General features: G+C 36.4%; 1 pseudogene; it reads left to right on the forward strand.

The window, feature by feature from the left end:
• The first annotated feature begins 1038 nt into the window (after positions 1-1038).
• LOC133849774 (mucin-5AC-like) lies at positions 1039-22251 on the forward strand (annotated as a pseudogene).
• Positions 22252-22386: the final 135 nt, after the last annotated feature.

Raw genomic sequence — 22386 nt, forward strand, 5'->3', positions numbered from 1 at the left:
CTGACACAAACAGCAGCTGCTGTTGTTTTACTGTTGTGTTGCAGTCGCTGCTGCATTTATGTTGGCGTTGACTGAACTGTTTGCAGTTACATTTTGTTTGACAAATAACAACATCATCGTCAAAAACAGGTTTGTGATTTGTGTTATAGGTGCATTTTTGTTGTTGCCAGGCAGTTTATAAACATAGTGCACAGTGTGGCAAGCATTACTCGAATGAATAACTCAAAAAAAGTACCATTGTCATTAATATAAGAAAAAATTCAACTTTTTCGTTCTGTTGGGTTTGCTAATTTTGACTGGCCACATTAATAAGAAAGAATTTCTGAAAAACAAACACCTACCCTCCGAATCTTTCCATAAGCAGTAGGAACAGATCAAATTCAAACATCTTTTGACAACGATGTTTTGGTGCAGATGCTGTTGGTGTAATCAGGATATAAGCCATTATATTAAAAGAAAGTTAAAGTCAAGAGTGCTCAATTGTGAGATAAAAGGAAAACAGTACGTTATTAATCTTAAAATATACCCAACCAAATTCTAAAATATATCGATTGCTTTATATGTATGTATGTATATATAATAATACATTAAGAATAGAGTGCAAAGCATGCCAGATTGTCAGCCAAAGACCCGGCAGCAACATCGATTTTTGCAATATCAAATTGTTTTTAAATAATTAAAAAAAATTTCTGATCGAGAATCTATAATTATTTTAGTAGTATGTACCAAAAATCGCGACCTTAGATTAAAATTACTATATTCAATTTTATTGATTTGTAATTCCATCCTTACAAATCAATGGGTGGGTGTAACAAAAATCTAAAACAAACTTGATCTGATCTAAAACAAAATTGACTCTGCTGTTGACGCTGATTAGTCATAATCATATTTTGGACTGAACATCATGAAACACCCTAACGTGCGCTGGACATGCGCGGCTAAGATTTTCTGCGCTACGTCGCTGCCGCAGTCGCATTCGCAACTCTATTCCAGCAGCGGCGATTGGCTCTTGTGCTCTCTTCGGTTTCGTTGTCGAGTCGCATTTCAGTGAGCTCCATTGAACAGAGCGGTCGTGCGCTCGCTGCGTTCAGCTATCGGTTTGCTTTTGCACCGCGCCTCTCGGTTCGTTTCGTAGTTCGCCCGCCAAATAACTAAATAAAAATTGTGTTAATAAACAAAAATGTGAAAAGCTGCAAGCATAAAAACAGTCTCATAAATACAACAGAGTCACCAAAAGCAACAAGTGCGACAGGAAACGTGAGTGAAAAACAAAAACGAAAACAAAGCCAAAATGCAGATGAAATAATTACATCTCTACGTATAAAAATACATACATGTATATGTGTGTATGCGCTTTGAATGAAATTTCAATTATTTGTTAATGAAAATTTGTTATTATCGCTAATGGGTTTTATTAGAAATCATTTAAATGTGATAATTATAAAGAAAGTGTGAAAAATATAAAATTGTATTCAACGTTTTGTTGAGCTTCAGCTCGAGGCGGAAGCAGCGCAGCCGCACTCGCTGAGACTGCTGAGTGGAAAATAAATATATTCGTAATATCATAATGTTATTGCTCAAGTGTTCGCATACATTTACAACAAATATCATTAGCAAGAGTTAAGTTCAGCAACAACGGCAGCAACACCAACTCCAACTACAATAGAAGTACGAGTGCAACAAAAACATATTTCGGTAAGTCTCACTAAGCTCTGAGTATTCTAGTACAAACAGCACAGTATACGTCAAGTGGAGCTTTTGCTGCCTGTTGTCTGTTTCTTTATCGTTCTCTCTCTTCCTCTTTTCTGTCTCTCTTTTCAAACAGTCTCTGTGGTTGGCTGTCCAGTTTCAAGCTTAGCTCAAACTCGCAAAACGACTTTCAACATCATTTGGTTTTACTTCGCGTCATTGTTGCTGGTGTTTTTAAAACGTTTTTTCTTCTAAGTTTTGTGTTTGTGTTTGTTTAATTACACCTTCTACATATTATTTTCTCAGTGCTTTTGTTATAATTTAGATTTGGGTGTATGTATGTATAACCGAACATATGCACATATGTGTGTACATGTGAATATACATATAAATGTTGGCCTTTTAGCACATTTTTCGCACATGTTGAAATCGCCACTGTCTTTAATTTATTTTCCGTGCTAAAAGTATCGCACAAAGCACAAGTCAATTATTTATTTATAAGCTTAATGCCATAATTATTGTACTATTTATTTCGGTTCAGTATGACAGTACGTGGAAATTATTGTTTGTATTCCACTTGTCGTTTATTTTGGGCACGCTTTAATCAAGCATTTTGAGGTTAGACAATTGCAATAACTATCCATTTTGACATTTTATAATAAGCTACGTAGAATTCTTTAATGACACATTTCAATGAATTCCCATTGTAACATTTTAGTATATTAAAAATATGATGTACAAGAATGTAAATTCAAAAACAAAAAGGTCCAACGAGACAAAAATTTAATTAAATTAATTTCAAACATATAAAAACTATGCATTTATGCTATGTACTCTATAAAAAATATGAAAAAATAAAGGGGTGGTGAAAACGACGCATACTAAGGTATTCACTAGATTTAGGCGTTTTCTGGCTTTTTCTTAAAACGCATTTGCTTATTTTCTCAATTTTATGAGACAACCTCATAACTCATGTCCTTTTTTCGTCAAAATTACCAATTACTTAAGTTATATTAATACTTACATCGGTTCCATAATAATACAATCAAAAATATCTGTTTTGTTGTTGCGAACCATAGTTTTCGGTATATTTTTGTAATTTTTCGGTATATTTTAAGAATAATGCGACACTTTTTTACTGTTGTGCTAATCCAGTAGATTCATTGAAAGAGTACATATGGGAATTAAATAATTAGTTATCTAATATGATATTTACGTGTCGTATTTTATTGCTTTGAAGTTGACCATTAAAACTTCTTCTGAGTAAGGTTCTCGAGGACGTTTAACAAATATTACTGACATAATATACTTAGTAGCATTTTAAAAATATAGATAACTTTTGTAACTCATTCATTTTTTCGAACTAATGTGCAGAACGAAGAAGCTCAAAATATAATGCTTTCCAACAGTCATCGACTCTTAGACTGTTTGTCTGACTGACTGGCGGATTATGTTAACGAGCGAGAAGGTCGTAAAACAAAAGCCTTAACTTGTGTTAAGAGTTGCATTTAAAATGAAGCTAAGACAACGCCGGTGTATTCAACGCTGGCGCGAATCTATGCAAAAGCGAAATGAGCGTCGAAGGTTGAGACTGAGTTGGAGACGAAGCCGGTATTGGAGTCTGAAGCCGTGCCACATATAATGTTGTTTTTTTTTAATTAAAGTCAGAAAAATAACAAAGAACTTTTAAGAATGCATTATGCATTTACTTGTACGTAAAACGCTGATAATGGGCTCTTGGGCTAATAGAAAAATGCAAATGATCGAATCGCAGACTTTGACGATGAAATGAAAGAACAAAAACCAAATATAGAAACCGAATCCAATGCTGACTTTCATAGAATGTGATTCCATGTTGAAAACCCGTTTTGGGTAAAAACCGGATTCACATTAGATGGTAGCTGCAATGGTTGATCATTTGATAATTTTGGATGCTTCCATGGATAGTTTGTGGCCAGTATCGGACAAGAAGATAAAGCAGACCAGCATCAGCTGTGAGTCACGTTCAGCACTTTAGGATTTGATTTTGACACTTTCTGGTACGTGACCCATTTGAAGAGATTGAGTAATATTTCAATAGCCGGGTAGGAACAGCGAACATCTACAACAACAATGAAGCATTGTAAATTATGAGATAATGTCTCAAGTAAAATACGAAATCGAATAATAGACCCTGGTTTCGAATACATTTTCACATTATTTAAGCGAATATCTCTCCGATTGCCGTTTGCCATTGTCTTTGTAGCTTAGCGAGACTTATCAAGTGATTTGCCATCTTGTGCTTTAAGATTGTGTCTGATTTATGATATGATATGGATTTACAAAAACGTTATTTTTCTTACTATAAGGTTTCCATTTTCGTTCTGGATCATATGCTTTCTTCTTAATTTGAATATCAATCTTTGCTATGTTAAATTAAAAGCCAAACCTATCCGGAATATTAAAAATTTCATAAATATTGATATAAATTTAAATATATTTGTCTGGCTATATTCTCAAGGCAGTGCATTTTACAACGCTGTATTCAGATTCCAAACTGTTCAACGAAGTCTTGAATAAATTATCGTTGAGTCTGCATTGAAGTTGAACAACCAGTTGATGACTCAGATTTCACCTCTGTTTCGTTGACGTTAAGACTACATTCAGGTCTGTGGGCGATGCACAGTTTCTGAGAGGCTCGTGGAGTGAGGAGGGGCAAGTTATTGCATATGAATTAAGGTTGCCCTGCAAACCCAGAGACCTGACCTATGACGTTGTCAGTAGTTGTCATTTCTGGTTCTTCATCTTCTTTTGTACATATTCTTATTTTTCGGTGCGCTGTTGTCGTAATCTTTGTTTCTTTTGTTTTAGCCTCTTCATCTTCTCTACTGCGTTTCTTCGCATTAAAACATTTTGCGTTTGCGGTTTTGCATTTTGCAATCTTTGAATGGAAAATTCTACTTGACCATTATTTGACTTCGAAGTACTTGCAACAGCAAAAGCTCTTGAACTTTACGGTATCTGAAATGAGTCTGTGTTGGCAACACTTAATTTGCATCGAAGTTATATTTGAACAGCACTCTTAATTTTACGATGTCTTTGTATTCATCAGCATTTACCGTGTTTATTGTATAATGGTTGAATTAAATTCAATTCTAGCAGTTGTAGGATGCCTTTACATGCTTATTCGACAAACACTTTGACCACTGATTGAATCTAATTGAATTACGTCGCGTCTCGTGAGTTACAACTCGACTTGGATCGGCCCTGAACTGTGCCACAGTTCACATCGCATCGGCCCTGATCCATGCCGCTCGGCAAGACGAGAAGGAAGTCGTTTGCCAACGGCCAAACTAGGGAACTAGTTTATTTTGACATTTGGTGGCTTTTGGAATTTTGTAGATGGCCTAAAAGCCATCTCAAGTTACGAGAAATGTTTACCTTCTTGGGGCGGCACACAAGTCGCTCTGTGTGCTTAGCCACAGCTGTAGGCTCTGGGCGCAAAATGCATTTATGAAAACTCTTTTGTTTACCTTTCACATTGAGGGCCATTGAGGTCAACCCCACACAAGCAAGCCCAAGGCACACTCACACTCGCACACACGTATACATATTCATAAATAATATATCCGCATTTGCTCTTTGTTTGTTTATGCTGCATCGACTCAACTCAACTGGCTTGAAAGATACATTCTGTATCTGTTGTTGAACTCTCCACGTATCTGCGAGATACAAACGATCATCTGTTTTCTCCCTCTCTCTTTCTCTCTCACCCCGAATATTTGCATTTTTCTAGCAAACTTTTTATGATTTTTCGATTTTGATAAAGAACAATTTTTATACGCAGTAAGTTTGTAATAAATAACAATTAGTTTTGCAAATTAATTTGCATTGGGGTTCTTTTGCTGTTTTGAAGCACGAGGCGCAATTGTAAGCTATCTCGATTGCTAATTGGCTTTCGAATTTGAGCGTAAAAGTTGAATAAATTTGATTGTCATACATATTTGTTATACGTCTGCTAATATATGTATATGTATGTAAGTAACTGCATATATTATAATCGTATATGTATAATAAATTCATTAAATGGGGTTTGCCCTCGTCGAATCTGAAGTCGAGGCCGGAGCCCATCCGTTTTACTGGGTAACAAAACTAGTTTTACTGTGATGGCTGCGAGAATTCGAGAGAATTCTAAATCTAATGAAATTCGGAGAATTCAGCAGTCGAAAGGGCAAACAAAACCATAAACAATATACAAATCATAAAAACAACTTTCCAGGTAAATGCGAAAAACGAATTCAATTACATTTTGTAATATATGGCTATACAAATTTTCAGATAATTAAATTAACAGTTGTAAATGTTGTGACTATAGAACTAAAATAGTTAGGTTTATTTAGCAAAGATATTTTTTATCGTGTTGTTCGTGATTCTTACCAAGCATACATATAAATGCTGTTAAATGCAATTAACTCAGCTAAGCTCATAGTTGATAACATATTTTATGTTTGAACGCATTGACCTTGCAAAACACGTATAAATTAAAACAAAAAAGACATGTAAGAAAGTCGAGCACACTCGACTGTGAGATATCCGTTACCTATTTTGAATAAAAGCAGAAAAACATACCAAAATAATATACCACAAAAACACTAAAAATATGTTAAAAAGTGTATTTGGTATACGATATACTATAGAAATAAAAATATACCAGATTGTGAGCCAAAGCAACTAAGATCCCTAGTAAGTGGGCGTTTTTTCCCATAAAAGTATTTCATATAAAACTGCCACAATTTTTATCCGATCGCACCCAAATTTTCAGGAATCATTAACACTGTACTAATTATTGCCTGTACTAACAGCTTTAAAATTATGTTTGTTTTTGATTTCTATCGACTTGCGGGGGCGAAAGAGGACGTTGACGCTGATCAAGAATATCCATACTTTATATGGTCACAAAGCTATAATACCCTTCTACCCTATGGGTAACGGGTATAAAAAGAGTGTTGTAATACTTCGAGGGGCATACTACACGCATTTATTTAAGATAATAATTAACATAGTTTTGCTAATCAATTATCGCCATGAACTCTGTGTAACTATCAAGTGTAAAATTAAAAGAGATTCGAAATATACTAATATGATATGATGATATCGTTAAATCTGTGTATCTTTAATTAACAGTTATTGCGTTGGCAATGACAAATTTACGTGTGAAGCAACAACGTGGAGGAAAAGCGAATTTCTGCTGACCTACAGAAGAATGGCGTACAAAGAGAAAAAATAATTAAATAAATTACTTGGGTGATAGTCTATGTTGGTTACTGGAATTTGATGACATTCACTGTGGGTACTTTTAAAATCATACTCAAGTACATATATGTACATATGTATGTTTATTTATTACTCTTCGAATCTCAACAGATCCGTATTAAAATAGTAGAAGAAAAACAGAGCGGTTTCAAAAATACAATTATTTTATAATTACTTTTTATTAATGTGGGAGAAATCGTTCAATTGAGGGATCACGCAAATGGAAAGTCAAGAGAGTGTTTAATTATATAATCCACATTGAACTGTCCAATGATTCCGCCCACATAATCTCCAACATGCTAATACTCTCTCCCCATTTCCCCTTCAGTCCGATCTTCAAGCTGCTGGCGATCATTAGCACATTTAAATGGTAGCTGACTCAGGGAAAACTTGTCTGTCAACTCTTACAGTTGCGCTATGTGGTTGTCTTGCCTAGAGTTTCAACTACGTTGCTAGATGCTGTTACTGTTGCTGTGAAAATTAGTCGTGAAAATGTATCTGTTGGATTGCGACGCTCACGGAAAAGTAAAAGTGGTGCTCTGGGCACTCACTTTTTCTTTCATTTAACAAAAATTCATTCAGTCAAAACTTTCAATTACAGTTCATGAAGGTGTCTTCCAATTTAAAATCTATAAAAATGCTCACGAAATTGTTAGTAATTACTAAATAAATATTACAGATGGAATATATTTATTTTATATTGCAGTGTATTTAGATATGTAAACATTGTAAAAATGTTTATACAAATTCTTGAGTTTACTTTCTGCAGAGAGTTTGCGCAAAAGTTTTATATACAATAAAAAGAAAAATATAAAAAATAAATTCAATTAAAGAGACATTTTTTGGTATATTATATTTGCTTAATAGACTTTAATAATTAAATTAAAATAAATATGTTTGGTGACTTTCAATGAGTTTGTAGATACAATATGTAAATATTGAGGATTAGACAATATTGATAGATTTAGGAAGTCGATACAAAGGGAAATGATTCGGACTTATCTCTCTCCCACTAAGGTATTATCTTTTTGAAAAAGTGGACAGAAAGAATGGGCATTTTGAAGTGATAGTCCGATGTGGCAACTTCTGCAGATTATTCACTAATTTGTTGCCATGCAAGCAATAAATTCGAAATAAGCAGAGTACATTACTTAACTTGAGGTTTGATGTGAACTATGCAAGTGCCCTGAGGCATTCAGCTGACACGACGTCAACGAATGAACTCACATGAGTCACAGCGTACTCTAATGTGAGCTTATACACTCACACAGAAAAATCGTCACAGATACACACACACACACACACACACACAAATTGTTAAATCATCTGGTGGTCGTATGTGTGTATGTGTGTGTGGCTGTAGCTGTTGCTGTGGTTGTGGAATAACCTCAATTTCGTTCACATTGCGGATTGCGACTGGCGGCGTCATGGCTGTAACTCTTTTTATGCCCGTAACTAAAAGCGAAAACCCAAAACAAAAAAGACAACAGCAGCAGCAACAACAACAAGATTACTCGTGCAATTGTGTCCAGTAACAATAACAATCCAATGGAAATGTATCTCGTTGTTGTTGTTGTTTTAGCCAGACATGACGGTAGCCCCAATTTTATTTAACGCTTTTCAATTTCGTGACATTCAAATTGGCCACGTAAAAGGGCAAACATTTTCGTATTAGTTTCCCTCGATTCCCCAATCCGCATTCAGTATGCAACAAGTGGTGATTGTTGCATTAGCAAATACAGATACAAGTTGTCTGTTGTCGTCTGTGGGTGTTAACTTGTTGGTCTGTGCAAGTGCTGGTTATTGTTGATTGAAGTCTTGTCCTTCAGCTTGATTGAATATCTCTAGTCGCTAGCAAGGCTGCGCCAAGTGCGCTTTTATTATTAACCAAAATCATACGACAAGCGAAATAATATCTGAAACTGTATTATTAATGTGTATGTCTATGAAGTGGAAATTAGCTATGCTAAGAAAGTATTTTACGATCGTAATGAAGGCTTTTATCCTAGCTAGCCTCTCATTTTGACTTAAATATAACTAATATTATATAGTATGTATAAATGTTCTCTTATTTACCTCATGCTGTTTTAGGCAATTTCTGATCTTCTATTGTAGATACGAATGTTTATTCCTTTTGAACAATTGTGGAGCAACCCCACAGTATGGAGCACCCACATATGGTTGTTTATTTGATGAATGAAAAAACCACCCCGAAAACATACCCCGTTAGCCGACTAGACTTGCCATTTGATTAGGCCAACATATATAGATTAAAATCTTGGCTAGGCAAACTGCATTTTAGGCCTGTCCCCTGGCTATATAGACAACATTCCCATTCGACAAGTCGCGTGCCCAATTTGGCAGTAAATGAACATTACTTTTGCCCCAAATGCATTTAAATTTGTATCTCCATTTCTATGTGTGTTTCCCCAGTCTTTCAATGATTGTGTGTGTGGCTGCCTATGTCATTATTTTAATGACCAGTGCTATGAAATCGGTTGTAGATATATACATAAGATACACAGCACGGCACTAATTCATTTAGGCGCTTAATGTGCTCGTCAGCTGCATAATTGCCTCTAATGCAGTTGGTCAATTAGTCAAAACGTGCATTATTAGTGCTACTTGCTCAATGTTTGCTGTGGTTACTTTATAAATTATAGAACCCCTTCTCGCTATCCTCTATCTTATTGTACATTTGGGTTTATTGACATTCACAACAAAGTTTTACGGAATAGTCAGATTTTTCTCTTAATCTTCTGTTGCAATTTACACATATTTTTTAATTCACATTTTTATACTAACTAATTTAAACAAAATGTAAAAGGGTTTGTTTACAACAGAAAATTTAATTATTTGGTAGGCAGAATGCGGACAATTTTATCGATATCTCATGAGCTTGAACAGTCGAGATGGAGTCATCTATTCTAATTCTTGCAAGCTTATTAAGTATATTTCTTTTTTCCAATATCCAATATTGTTATGCAAACAAAAGTTTGAGAATATGTTACAAACGAATAATCTAGTTATTTATCGCTGGATAGTTATTTTAATAGTTATAAACTAATTAGAAATGTTTAGTGCGTTCAGAAATTCTTTTTAATTGTGCTATAGGTTTTGCCCTATAGGTTTTGGGAATGTCCAAGTCGGTTGCAGTTGTTATAGCTCTCCTACTTTGCTGTTTTAGCCTTGTTTGCGGTGTTTCTATGGAACGCGACGTATTTGTCAATTTTGTATAAGTTCCAGGCACATACGTAAGTGGACACAAGTCACACTCTCTTACACACGTACACTCGTATATGTATTTATATATACATCACTTATTTCTATATAAATATAAGTAAATATAGTACATGAAATGAACAAATTAGATTGGCTCTTGTTGGCGAACCAATTGTGATCATGCCATAGTTGGGGCCAAGCAAGTTAAGCGGCTTACAAATTCGCTTTGTATGGTTTGATTTCATCATGAGCTTTGTAAGTAATTGGAACTAGAGTGGTTTATAGTGTATATCAATAAATCAACATGATACAAATTCAATTTATTATAATTAATTGTGTCGGACTGTAAATTGGGAAATATCGGTAAGACATGCGGTAACTATCGTTAAAGATCTCTGTAGTAGTGTTCTCAACGTATCCATTAAATGTTTATGTCAGCAATCTCAATTTGAATGTTAATATTGCAAGGGACTCATTTCATTCATTAGCTATCTTAAAATTATACATACCGATTTTTTGGCTGCGTCATTCTTATAATAAGCTTAACAACATTGGCATTAAGCAAGAAGCAAGAAAACTAAAGTCAAGTGTGCTCGATGGTAAGATGTCCGCTGACCATTTTCGATCAAACCAAACAGTATGTTTTTATTTTAAAAATACACCAAACATCATTTAATATCTGATTTTTGTTTTGGTATATACATAATATTTTGGTATATCTATAATATTACGTTGAAACAGAGTTTAATTAGGAAGCAACAGCAACGGATGTATTTTTAAAACCTTCTACAATTTTCATCTGATCTCAAGTTTTCAGAAATCATTAAGTAGTTATTTACTACATAGTCTCGGCTGTTGACGCTTATAATATAGATAGTCTTTATGTCGGGTCGGAGAAGCCTCCACAAAGTTTATATGCCCTATTCGTACATAAAACAAGAAGAAGCATATTTAAATGTACATGTCCATATTTTATGGTGATTAGCGCTTTTAATAGAACAAAAATTACTAAAATCGATAAAAATAACAATAATTAGATTTTTGTGGAGACATGGCGCTGCCTGGTTCAATAAACGCTTTAAGAGGGCAACAAGGTCAGCGTAGATGTGTTTTTGGATAAATTTTGATTTGCATTTCTATTTTAATTTGGCAGAAAGTTTAGGCCCAGACGTATCATACATATGAATTAATTTATTGTGGTGTCTGAGCTCTAATCATTGATTTTCTCTCGATCGTGCGTAGTTTGCGCGTTGAATAAGCAAATGTCATGCAAATGAGTCATTCAAACCGAGTTAAAGCAAATGAATGAACATTGGTTTGAGGTCAGAAAGAGTTGAAGACATGCGAATTATGAATGAAATTAAAAAGAAGGTAATGGCTAAGGTAAATTTCACCAATATATCAAAACATATTCATATTGAAAACAAAACTAGTTTATCGCCCAGGCTGATCCTTGTGAAGAGCTAACAATTTTCTTTTATTTTCAAATCGCTTCCGCTAGTCTTAATTTTGCACGAAATTGTCGTAAATGTGTGCAACAATTAATTTGCCATTTCGACACAGATAACACAGATAATTAAAAGAAACAGTTACGAGTACTTCTAGTTAGCCTCCTACAATAACTAACGCCTCACATCCCTATACCGCGTTGCTTTCCGCATTACACTTGGTTGATTTCAGCTTGGAAAAACAAGGAATATTTAATACATATGTCGTGGAATTTATTATCATTTAAGCACGAGTATCTGTACGACTGAATGAAATATTCGTACGCAGCAATTATAAAAGAGCAAGAGACTCTTAGATCTATGATTAACTAGCCTAACTGTTTGCATTCTCTTCTCGCTAGAAGACTACCAAGAAGTGTCTGTAGAATTGCGTGCATAAAAGATTTGGGTTAACTTAAGATTTGGTTCGTCAATTGTACTGATTACTCAAAAGAGAAACACTTTAATTAAGGCTAAAGACTAAAACTACTTACAGGTTCTTTTATTAAATATGATTTTTAGGTTCAACTGGATAATCCGTGTTTATTATTTTTACTACTCAATTATGTACATAATCTGAGTATTAACAAATAAGAAAGCATTAGGATAACCATATATCATACCATATCATTTTTCTCTGATTGCAATTAAATTTTCAGGAATCATAAACACTATAGTTATAATTGTATATACCAAAAATCGTAACTCTACGTTGCTATTCGCTACGGTTGAACAGACTGATGGATATGGCTATATTGTCTCGGCTGTTGACTCTTATCAATATATTTACTGGGGGCACAAAATTATAATAGCCGGTATAAGAGGTGACTAGAAGTGAAAGTCATTTCTGCGAATTTAAAGTTATTTTAAGGTCAACAACTGTAGATCATCTTAAATGAACATCATCAAAGAACTAAGTTTTTATCATTGAGCTTAGCCTTAATAGATATCATTCAATCTTCGAACTAATTATCATTTTGATCATCATCAATATCATCGTTATTAACTAAAGTTGGGTCGTATGAATGTGAAGAATTCTAATTCTGCAGATTCTAAGACATTCGTTCATCTTCAGCGCCTTTCCTTGCCTCTCAAGCGGAAATGAATCTTCTGTCTGTAAAGTTGGCTTTCTTTAATTTCTTCAGTCGACTATGCCATGATCGCGTCTTTTACCTTGTTTTGTCTGTGCTATGTCTTGGTCGGGGCTGCACTTGCCGTTGCTTCATCGAGTCACGTTTCAGCAGCAGAACAGATACTTGTTTTCATTTGGGTTAAGTGTAGGGTTCAAATTGCAAACAAACTCTTCTTTTCACCATCTTCCCTTCCATCCATTGTCTGTAGAACTTAACAATGTTTTGGCTATTATTTCATATTTGTAGCTACGACGTAATGCTTGAACTATGTACAAGCCAATCACTTAAGTTCTGAGTGTGCTAGATAACGATAAAAAATTTCATAATATGAAAAGTTTCTTTTTAATGTTTTTGCTTAGCTTTTTACAATGGAATTTAATTATATATTTTCGACTATGCGATTTATTTTAACGAAATTACAAATAAACATTTGCCTAGATGATTCCCAGAAATACTTTTTGGTTCCGACTAAAAGTATGCAACATTTTATTAATGATTCATCGCAATAACATCGCACAGCCCAATGAGTACGTTTTGCGATGTCTTTGGAATCTATTTGTTAGAAGACTCTTTTTGTTGGTATCTCTTAATTAATTGCTTATCACTGGTAATGTAGAATATATGTTAAACAAGTATTATAGATTAAAATGTATTAGATGCATCAGTTATAATGTTCATATTTTAATAAATAGAATCTAGCGCCTCAAGTGGAATAATTTTGTACTCGACCTTACACATTTTTCACAAGTTTTCTTTTTGATATGGAAATCGTGCAGTTACAATCTTTTACCTTGCACGGCACTGGTCAGACTTATCAGAGAACAGAGAAAGGGCAGGTGCTCTACTACAGCTTACCGAAGCGATTGTTTCTTATCAGCGCAACGTTGACATTCAGAATGAAGAATTAAAACAAAAACAAAAGGTTACAAAACACTTTGCAGTGATTTTCGTTGCCTTTCCCACAACTTCTGGTAACCAAACAAGTCTTATCAGTAGTTTTTTTTGTTAAGAATTTGCGCGGCATTAGTCAGCCAATGTATATTATATAAAATAAAACATTTGTGTACAATAAGCTGCAGAGTATTGGAATTTCCATATATTTTTATGTATTTGAGCAAATTAAACTATTTTGTAGAACCATATGCACCGTCTGATGTCCCATTTGAGGCCAGAAACTCCGTTAACTCCCTTAAAACCAGTTCGCTGTCACACCCCAGTTTAGACCACACCCAGCTGTAGCATTAATGGAAAGTGGTGCGTCCACCAAAGCACACTGATTCAAATCCTATAAAATGGGAATGATAGAGAGACGGAATTCGCTTACATAAAACCGAAAGAAATATACATATATATATATATAGTTAAATGATTGAACCACACTATTTTTTTGCAGATGCTTGTATTATTTTAATGTAAACATATTTGTCTTTTAAAAGCCAATTTCTGTAATTTCTGATTTTGAGCCTTTACTATAGTTTCTATTACCAAGTGTCGTTAACCTCTTAACAGTGTGATGTTGGTTTTATTTACATTCATTTCCGAGTGTTTAGATCATTTGAATAGCCCCATTCTCGAGCACTACGTTGCACGCAACATTGAAATGACGTGGGGCAAATCAGTAGATAACAAACTTACAATCACCATGGTGAGTTTTGAATGTATTCAGCCCCTAACTGTTTCGATGTCTGCCATACATTGCATGATTCGGATAGTTATGATTGCTTCATATGAAACATTGATGAACTTTGCTCGAGTTCTGGGCCATTTCAATTGCAAATGACGTGAGGTGCAGTTGAATGAACCTTATACTTAAGTTCAATCCGCCAATTGCTTGAATTGTTTGAATATATTTTTTTTTTTTTTTTCGTGAGTTTCTTTTAGCCTTCCTCAAAGTTCATTAAACCATTCAGCTTTTAAATTGACTCAGCGTGTACAAAAACAAAGTATATAAATATATTACTATAATAAATGCTAGAGCTAATGATGATGGATACAATTAAATCTACAAAAGGAAATAAGTTTATTATTGACATATCCATCGAACAACATTAGTTAACTAGGATAACTAATGGAGATTTCGGTATTCTACAATATGCAGAATTGCTCAATAAGCCTATAAAGTAATCAATAATTATTTTTTATTTCTGTATATGACACATATTTGATTTCTATAGTTAACGTTTAATTTAATAAGTCCAGAGTGTGCCTCGTTCTTTGAGCAAGCCGATTTTTCTAGAAAGCTCAAAAGATTGTGTAGTCCCATTATTTCCACTTTCGTTTCCGCTTCTTTTTATGTTGTTTTCGTAGGGAACCCCTTAACCTTGAACTTGTGGATCACATGTTGTATGTAGCCAACGTTAATTAAAATGTATTTTTAGTGCCTTTCGAACGTGTCTCACCAATTATGTCTAAATCGTTATCGCATGGCGGGGAAATTGTTTTAGTTTGCTTCTTGGGCTTAAACTTAAAGTAATCACTCACTCTTTGGAATAATTGAACGTTCTTGACCTGCATTGTATGTCGTACCTAATACCATAAACTACTTTAAAACGAAATTGATAATTCTAATATTTAATATTGTTTTGTTTTTTGTAGGTCTCGCATACATTACAAAATGGCGACGTGACGGAACGCGAAATGCAAGCAAAGCTAAGCTCTCTAAAAATTGAAAATAACAAGTTCGAAAGGTTTAAAATGGGCACATAACTAAAATCGGCAACAAAACCATCAACAACGGTAACAAAAAGTATTGTTAAAGAGTTAAGCACAGAAGAGGAAGAAGAATAACTACAATAACAGCACGCAAATTGAAGTAACAATTTGAAAGCGCAGTGAAACGAAGAATTGGTTGAAGTGCTCCCACAAAAGTGTGAGAGAGGGAGAGAGAGAGAGAGAGAGAGAGAGAGACAGCTACCAACATGCAACTCGTCAATCGCTCTCTGTCTATCCGCTGGGTCCTGGGTCTCTACCTGATGGTGCTGGTATGTTGGGACCCACGATCAACGCAGGCACGTTTTATTGCCAAAAGAGAAACGCCGAATGGGGAAATGGGTGTGGCAGCCGCGGCAAGTGACCCTGACATTGTTAAGCCGCAAAGCGAAAGTGACAACGAATCGCAAACAACGATTTTTCAACAAGAGCGGCTAAAACCTGGATCACAAGACGAAACATCGACAACATCGCCTACAACATCAGGAATAAGTTTCACATTAGCATCCACAAATGAAATGCAATCCACAGTCAATAGCTTTCGGACCACAGATGAGACAGCAACAACGCCATCTAAAGTTAAACTTACGGAACAACCAATGCTTAAAGAGGATCATAAGTTCACAACAACAACGAAACCTGAGCAGCAGTTAATATCACAAGTGGAAGTCACAACGGAAGCTACTACAACATCCAGTATCAACAGCGAACCAACAACAACAACAGTAACAATGACAACAAAGACAATAGCATCAACATCGGACCTTCGATCCACACCACGTGAAGAAGATCGGGCGCGTTCCATGCAATTTCAAGCAGCACTGAAAGAATCTCTTTCGTTTCTGTCGTCACTCCCATGAAACTTCGCCCAATTCCAATGGCGGCGACAACAACAACAACGCATATGCCTCAGCTGCTGGCACCACTATTGCATGCTGGAGTCACGGTCACGCCGAGTGCTTCAGATGAAAACGCCATCGACGGGCAGGAGGGAATGCAAAAGGTGCATCTTCAACCTGAGAAGCGTGCGAAATTCATCGCTGATAATTCGACAAATGCTCAACAGCTGACGCTGCCGAATGTGGCCGAAGTCTGGAGTTTGGCAGCCTTGAAAATGGTGCCAACACCGTCAACCACAACAACAGCTACCACAACAACAACAACAACAACAAATTCACCAGTGGCTGGAAAGGGAGTGGAGCTCTCAAACGATATTGAGGAAAGAAACCAAACAATGAAACAGCACAAAGAAAAGAACATTCTCGACTGGCAGCAGATCATGATGATGCCCTCAGGGCAAGAGAATCACACAGAGCCTATCATGATGAGCACCTCATTGGATGCCACAGAGGCTGCAGCGCAATCCTCAACATTGAAGCTAGACATCACGTTGAATCAGGGCGAAGTATTTCCAGCTGTCAGCAAATCTGTGACTGAGGGAACCATTAATAAAACAGAATCCAAAGAGGCTCAGCTAAATGAATGGTTACCAATTACAACTACTGAGCCATCAATTAACGAGGCGTCAACAAATCCTCCAAAGCTGCCTTTACAAGAAGCAGAGGACGATTTTACATCAACAACAACTTTTGTACCTGTAAAGTCAGAGTTAACAGAGAATTCAACACTCAACTTAACATTAGTTGAGAGCGCTGTAACACAGCTTAGCATAATAGAAAATGATACAACAGAGTCTGTTGTAACTGAGTCTATAACAGCAGCGGCTGCAGCAACATTGCCTGTTAGCTTGACAACAGCTGAGCGAGCGACAACAACAACAACCACAACAACGACCATGCAAAGTGCGTTGAACGCCACCCCAGTCCCCATCCCAATACGAATAAAACGGCAATGAATTCCACACTACATGAAAATAATGAAAACGGTGATAAAGCAAACGACGTTGACGTCGGCGTCGAGAGCGACACCAAGAGCAAGACTGAAAGCGACGACGTCATCGACGTCTCTGTCTCTGTCTCGGTTTCAACTACCGAAACCACGCCGACGGCAACTGAGCGGCAAACAATAACAGTTAGTACCCGAACAGCTGTCGAGGAGAGCACAGCCACAGCTCCGACGATTCAAACGGTAACGGTAACGCCAACACCAACGCCAATTTCAACGTCGACGTCAACGGTGACGCCGACGCCGCAAACATTGCACGCAAATGTTGATGAACAAATAGCAACAGCAAGTACAACGACAACGCCAACACCTACACCAACGGAAATTGTCCAAATTAGCAATGAAGTGAATTTAGAAACAATTACAGTGAAACAAGTGACAACCGACGATATCAATAGCAATAGCAACAGCAAAAATTATTAATAACAACAAGCAGCACTGCGAAACCTATTAACAACACTGTGAACACAGAGCCACTGCAAGTCGATAATAACAGCACTACAACAGCGACGCCGCCTTCGCTGTTGACTGACGAAAATGCCAACAGTAAACTAAACGAACATGAAACTTCGCTGGAAACGAATAACATAAGTGAAACAGCTGGAATAATAATCACAACAACAACAACAGCAGCACCTGTGCCAAGCACAAGAACAATAACTGAAGCAACAGCTGCAGTTAACAGACTGGATGTAAGCAAAGCAATAACAACAACAACAACAACTGCAACTGTAGTGACAGCTGCAAAGGGTGAGTCGGTGTTTAATGAAGACGAAGTAGATGACCAGCAACAGAATAATCATGATTACCGCACAGAGGAGTCATTGTTAAAAGAAAAGAACATGGCGAATATAACAACAACAACCAACACAACATCAATAACGACAACAACAGAAACAGCAACTACAACAACAGCGGCTAGAACGACAGTAAAACAACAACTACCGAGGAACCAATTATTAATTTGCTGGATGATAGCACCAGTAGCACCTCTAGCAGCCCCACTACCACTACAATTTCTACAACAACATCTCCACCCAGACCAATAACTACAACAACAGCTGAGCCGATATACAGCTCCACTTACACTACGAACAACTTCAACAACATGCTGCCGGTGGAGACTACAACACGTGCAATCGATTTACCCACCACAATGCTGATCCCTCGCGTCCCACCGAACTGGATCTAATGCACCAACCGCCTCCAAGCAGCAATTCGGGTACAGATGTCAATGTGATCATTGCCATCACGGTCAGTGTGATTGGTGTCGTGGCTCTGATTCTGCTGGTTGCGTTCCTATATTTGATGCGAAAGCGACAGAAACAGATGTCGTATGGGCAACGCTGTCGTCCCGTCAGCTTGGATGCCTACTCCTGGACAATGTGTCCGTTCTGGGCAGCGTCAGGCGAAAAGGTCGAGATTTTCGCGTCTCGAAACGCACATATGGTAATGCCGCCTTCGATGATCCGTCGCTGCGTCACAATATGCTCAATGCTACGGAGCTGGGCAAGTTTTTAGAACGCAGATCGAGTATCTTCGAGGAATTCAGAGATGTACCGCAAATAATTGCGCGAGCCGATGAAGTGCCTGCCGGATGTGAGGATAAAATCGGTGAGTGCGCACAGCTTTGTTGGAGAATAAGAGACATTGTCTATTATTGTTCTATTTTCCTTATTATTTGTACTGACTGACAGACAATCTCGTTATACTATTACTATTATTATTATTATTATCTTCTGCAAATAGTCACTGATATCACGTAATAAGGAAAGTGACTGCAGTGTAGATACATACATATGTATGTATATAATAATTTATAACATCAAACACTGAGAATTTTCAAGGTTTTATTGTGGGGATTAATTAAATTTAATTGAGGGTATGACACTCATTTGCTATCCGCTGAAAGATGAGCGATAAGGAAAACAGAAAAAGTGTGACCAATTTGAATTAGATTGATAAAGGTATCTTAATAAAACAAAGTTTATTAGTTAAATAATTATGGATTTAAAAAATGGGAAAGTAACTGCAACTGCATATCTATAATAATATGATTATTAAAAAGTATTATTAAAATGACTCATTTTTATTGTACTACACACTTCCCGATTAACCCTGTTGGTTGCCATTAATGAATCCAATGCCTTTCTGTGATCGCTGACCGGTTTGCCTAATTGAACTGAACTGAACGGAACGTAACCTCAAACTTGAAACCGCAGATACGCTAACGTAATTCCACTTCCTGAGACGCGGGTGGTACTTCAAAGACAGGGCGATGATGACAAAACGGAATACATTAATGCCAATTATGTGCGGGTAAGTGAGACAGACGAACGAATGCCTCTCATTCAGCAAAAAACAATCAAAAGCTGCTTTCCCACATGTGTGTGTGTGTGTGTGTGTGTATGTATGTATGGTAACTCTCCAACTTTACATAAACACATTGCTATATTGTGTTTGTTGTTGCTTATCTTACAACGGTACAATAACTTAAAGTTGCCTCTTCGTCTAGCCTTGCATGACGTGTGTAGCACAAACAGCTGAAAAGGCGGAATAATTATATGGCCCATGAGATTGGTAAAGTGCCAAGAAAATTACTTCAGCCTCTTTGTTACATTGTCTGTTGTAAACAAATGAGCTCTGTGCGAAATCCATATTGATCCTACTTAAAGCAACTATGACAATAAATAATAATCATAATCAAGGAGAAAGTAGTGTGAAACTACAACAAAGTGCAATATCCTAATTGAATAGTTTGAATGTATTTTGTATTGATGTGATCATGGAACTTATAAAAGTAATTCTTATTAATTGATTATTGATCGCAAAGTTATTTAGATTGCCTTAACTTAAGCCAATACAAATTGCAAAATGAGTAAGCTTGCTTATTTTTGCTTATTTAGTTTTATGAAATTTGCAAAACAATAAACAATTAAACGAAGCATGCAATACAAGCATTGACGTGTAACGACAACGCGTCGACTGCAATAGATGCGAAGCGATTACAGAAAACGGCTAAAGTGCATTGAAGCGAATCTGGCATTGATAAGTCAAGTCGAAGAGAAAGAAAAATACGTATGCAGTTCACTCTCACTTACTCTCATTGCTCAGCTGATGTATTGTACTCGTGCAGCTGTTGATAATCTGAGCATTCCCTGATTGACGTTCTGGCTTATCTATGTACGTAAACGTGTACACATGTATGTATACACATATGTATGTACGGTGGTGTATGTAAATACATGCATTCACACACACAACCAAGTTTACAGTAATTTATCGAAAGCGCGCGCAACTCAATGGCAGCCATTAAAAGCACATTTGCACACACAAATGCATACTTACTATATGTATGTATGTACATATTTTATGAAGCCACACACGAGAGCGAGTATCATTTGTGTTTACCTTTTGCACGCACTTTAAAGCTTTTAATTAAATGTTATGGCATTAAACACCCAAATTTACATAAGCTAATTTTCCTGTATATCCACAGGGACCAAGAGACGCACCAAATTATTATATCGCTTGTCAGGCACCTTTGGAGAGTACAACTGGAGACTTTTGGCGCATGATCTGGGAGCAACAATCACGAGTGATTGTACAGGCAACCGATCTGAATGAGAATGGCATTGAACGATGCGCGGAATACCTGCCGCCGTCAGTGACCCTGGATAATCACAGTAGTTATGGCGATTATCAAGTAACACTGAAGCATCGTGAGGTCAAGGATAAATACGCGATTTCCACGTTGATGCTCAAGCGTGTTGATGGAGAAGAGTGTCGCGAATTGACGCATTATTGGTACAAATGGCCGGAGGCTGGAGTGCCCCTAGAAGAGGCGCCCATTATAGCGATGTTACTGGAGGCGAGATCTTCCCTCAAATCCTATGCTCTGGAGCAGGCCAATGAACTGAAAGAGAAATCCTCAACTTTGAAATCCATGGACACCGCTCTCAACAATAGCGCGGACGTGGATACAAAGAAGGCAGAAGAAGTGGGCAGCACTTCGAGCGGGCCAGCAATGAAATTAATGGCAATGTGACCAATAAGCAGCCTCGCAGTCAGCAGGGGTAAGTTGTGTGTGTGTGCGTGTGCGTAAATTGTCATCAGTTTAGCATGTTAATTGTTAATTGTTTTTCGTTATCTTCACTGCGTGTTCATCTTTCATCCCTTTAGACCGCTAACCATTCACTGTTCCCCAGGCACGGGTCGAACTGGCACTATCATTGCCTGTGACATGGCCATACGCAGTCTGGAAACACCTAAACGTTTCGTGGACATTCCCCAGTTGGTTTACTATGTGCGTCGTGGACGTGCCAGCTCCGTACAGACCAAGGAGCAATACGAATTTATCTACAAGGTGGCCAATATGTATGCGACCAAAATCACAAATCTATCAAATGATAACTGAGATTGTGTGCAGTCGAAACATGTTTAACCAAGTCCTTATATAAACGCTGTATACATTTAGTCATAGTTTATATACAATCTATATCTTTATATCTATTATACATATATTATACAAACATAAATTAATTAATTAATGTTACTATACTAAGAGTGATAGCGTGTAAGGTATGTATTTATCGATTGTTCGCATACGTTATTTTCGATTGCTGGAATTTTAATTTAAAATATATGTATTCCTTTATTATTGTGATATATTCGTACATTTGTAAATCTCGTAATTATCTGTTGCATATTTATAATTAGGCTTTGTTTTTGCAAGTAAATACCTGTAAAATGTGTACATTTTATTGTATTTTAATTGTAAATCGTTATCAAATTTCTGTATTTTAATAAAAGCTTGAATGTATGTCAAATGTATCTGCTTGTTTGAATGTTGAATTTCAAAAACGATTAAAATATTACAGACTTGATTTTTTACTTCACGATTACAGAAAAACAATAGTTTAAATTAAATTTTGCTAGGATTAAAAAGT

The sequence above is a fragment of the Drosophila sulfurigaster genome, unplaced genomic scaffold (assembly GCF_023558435.1).
Source record: "Drosophila sulfurigaster albostrigata strain 15112-1811.04 unplaced genomic scaffold, ASM2355843v2 contig_289_pilon, whole genome shotgun sequence".
Classification (NCBI taxonomy): Eukaryota; Metazoa; Arthropoda; class Insecta; order Diptera; family Drosophilidae; genus Drosophila; species Drosophila sulfurigaster.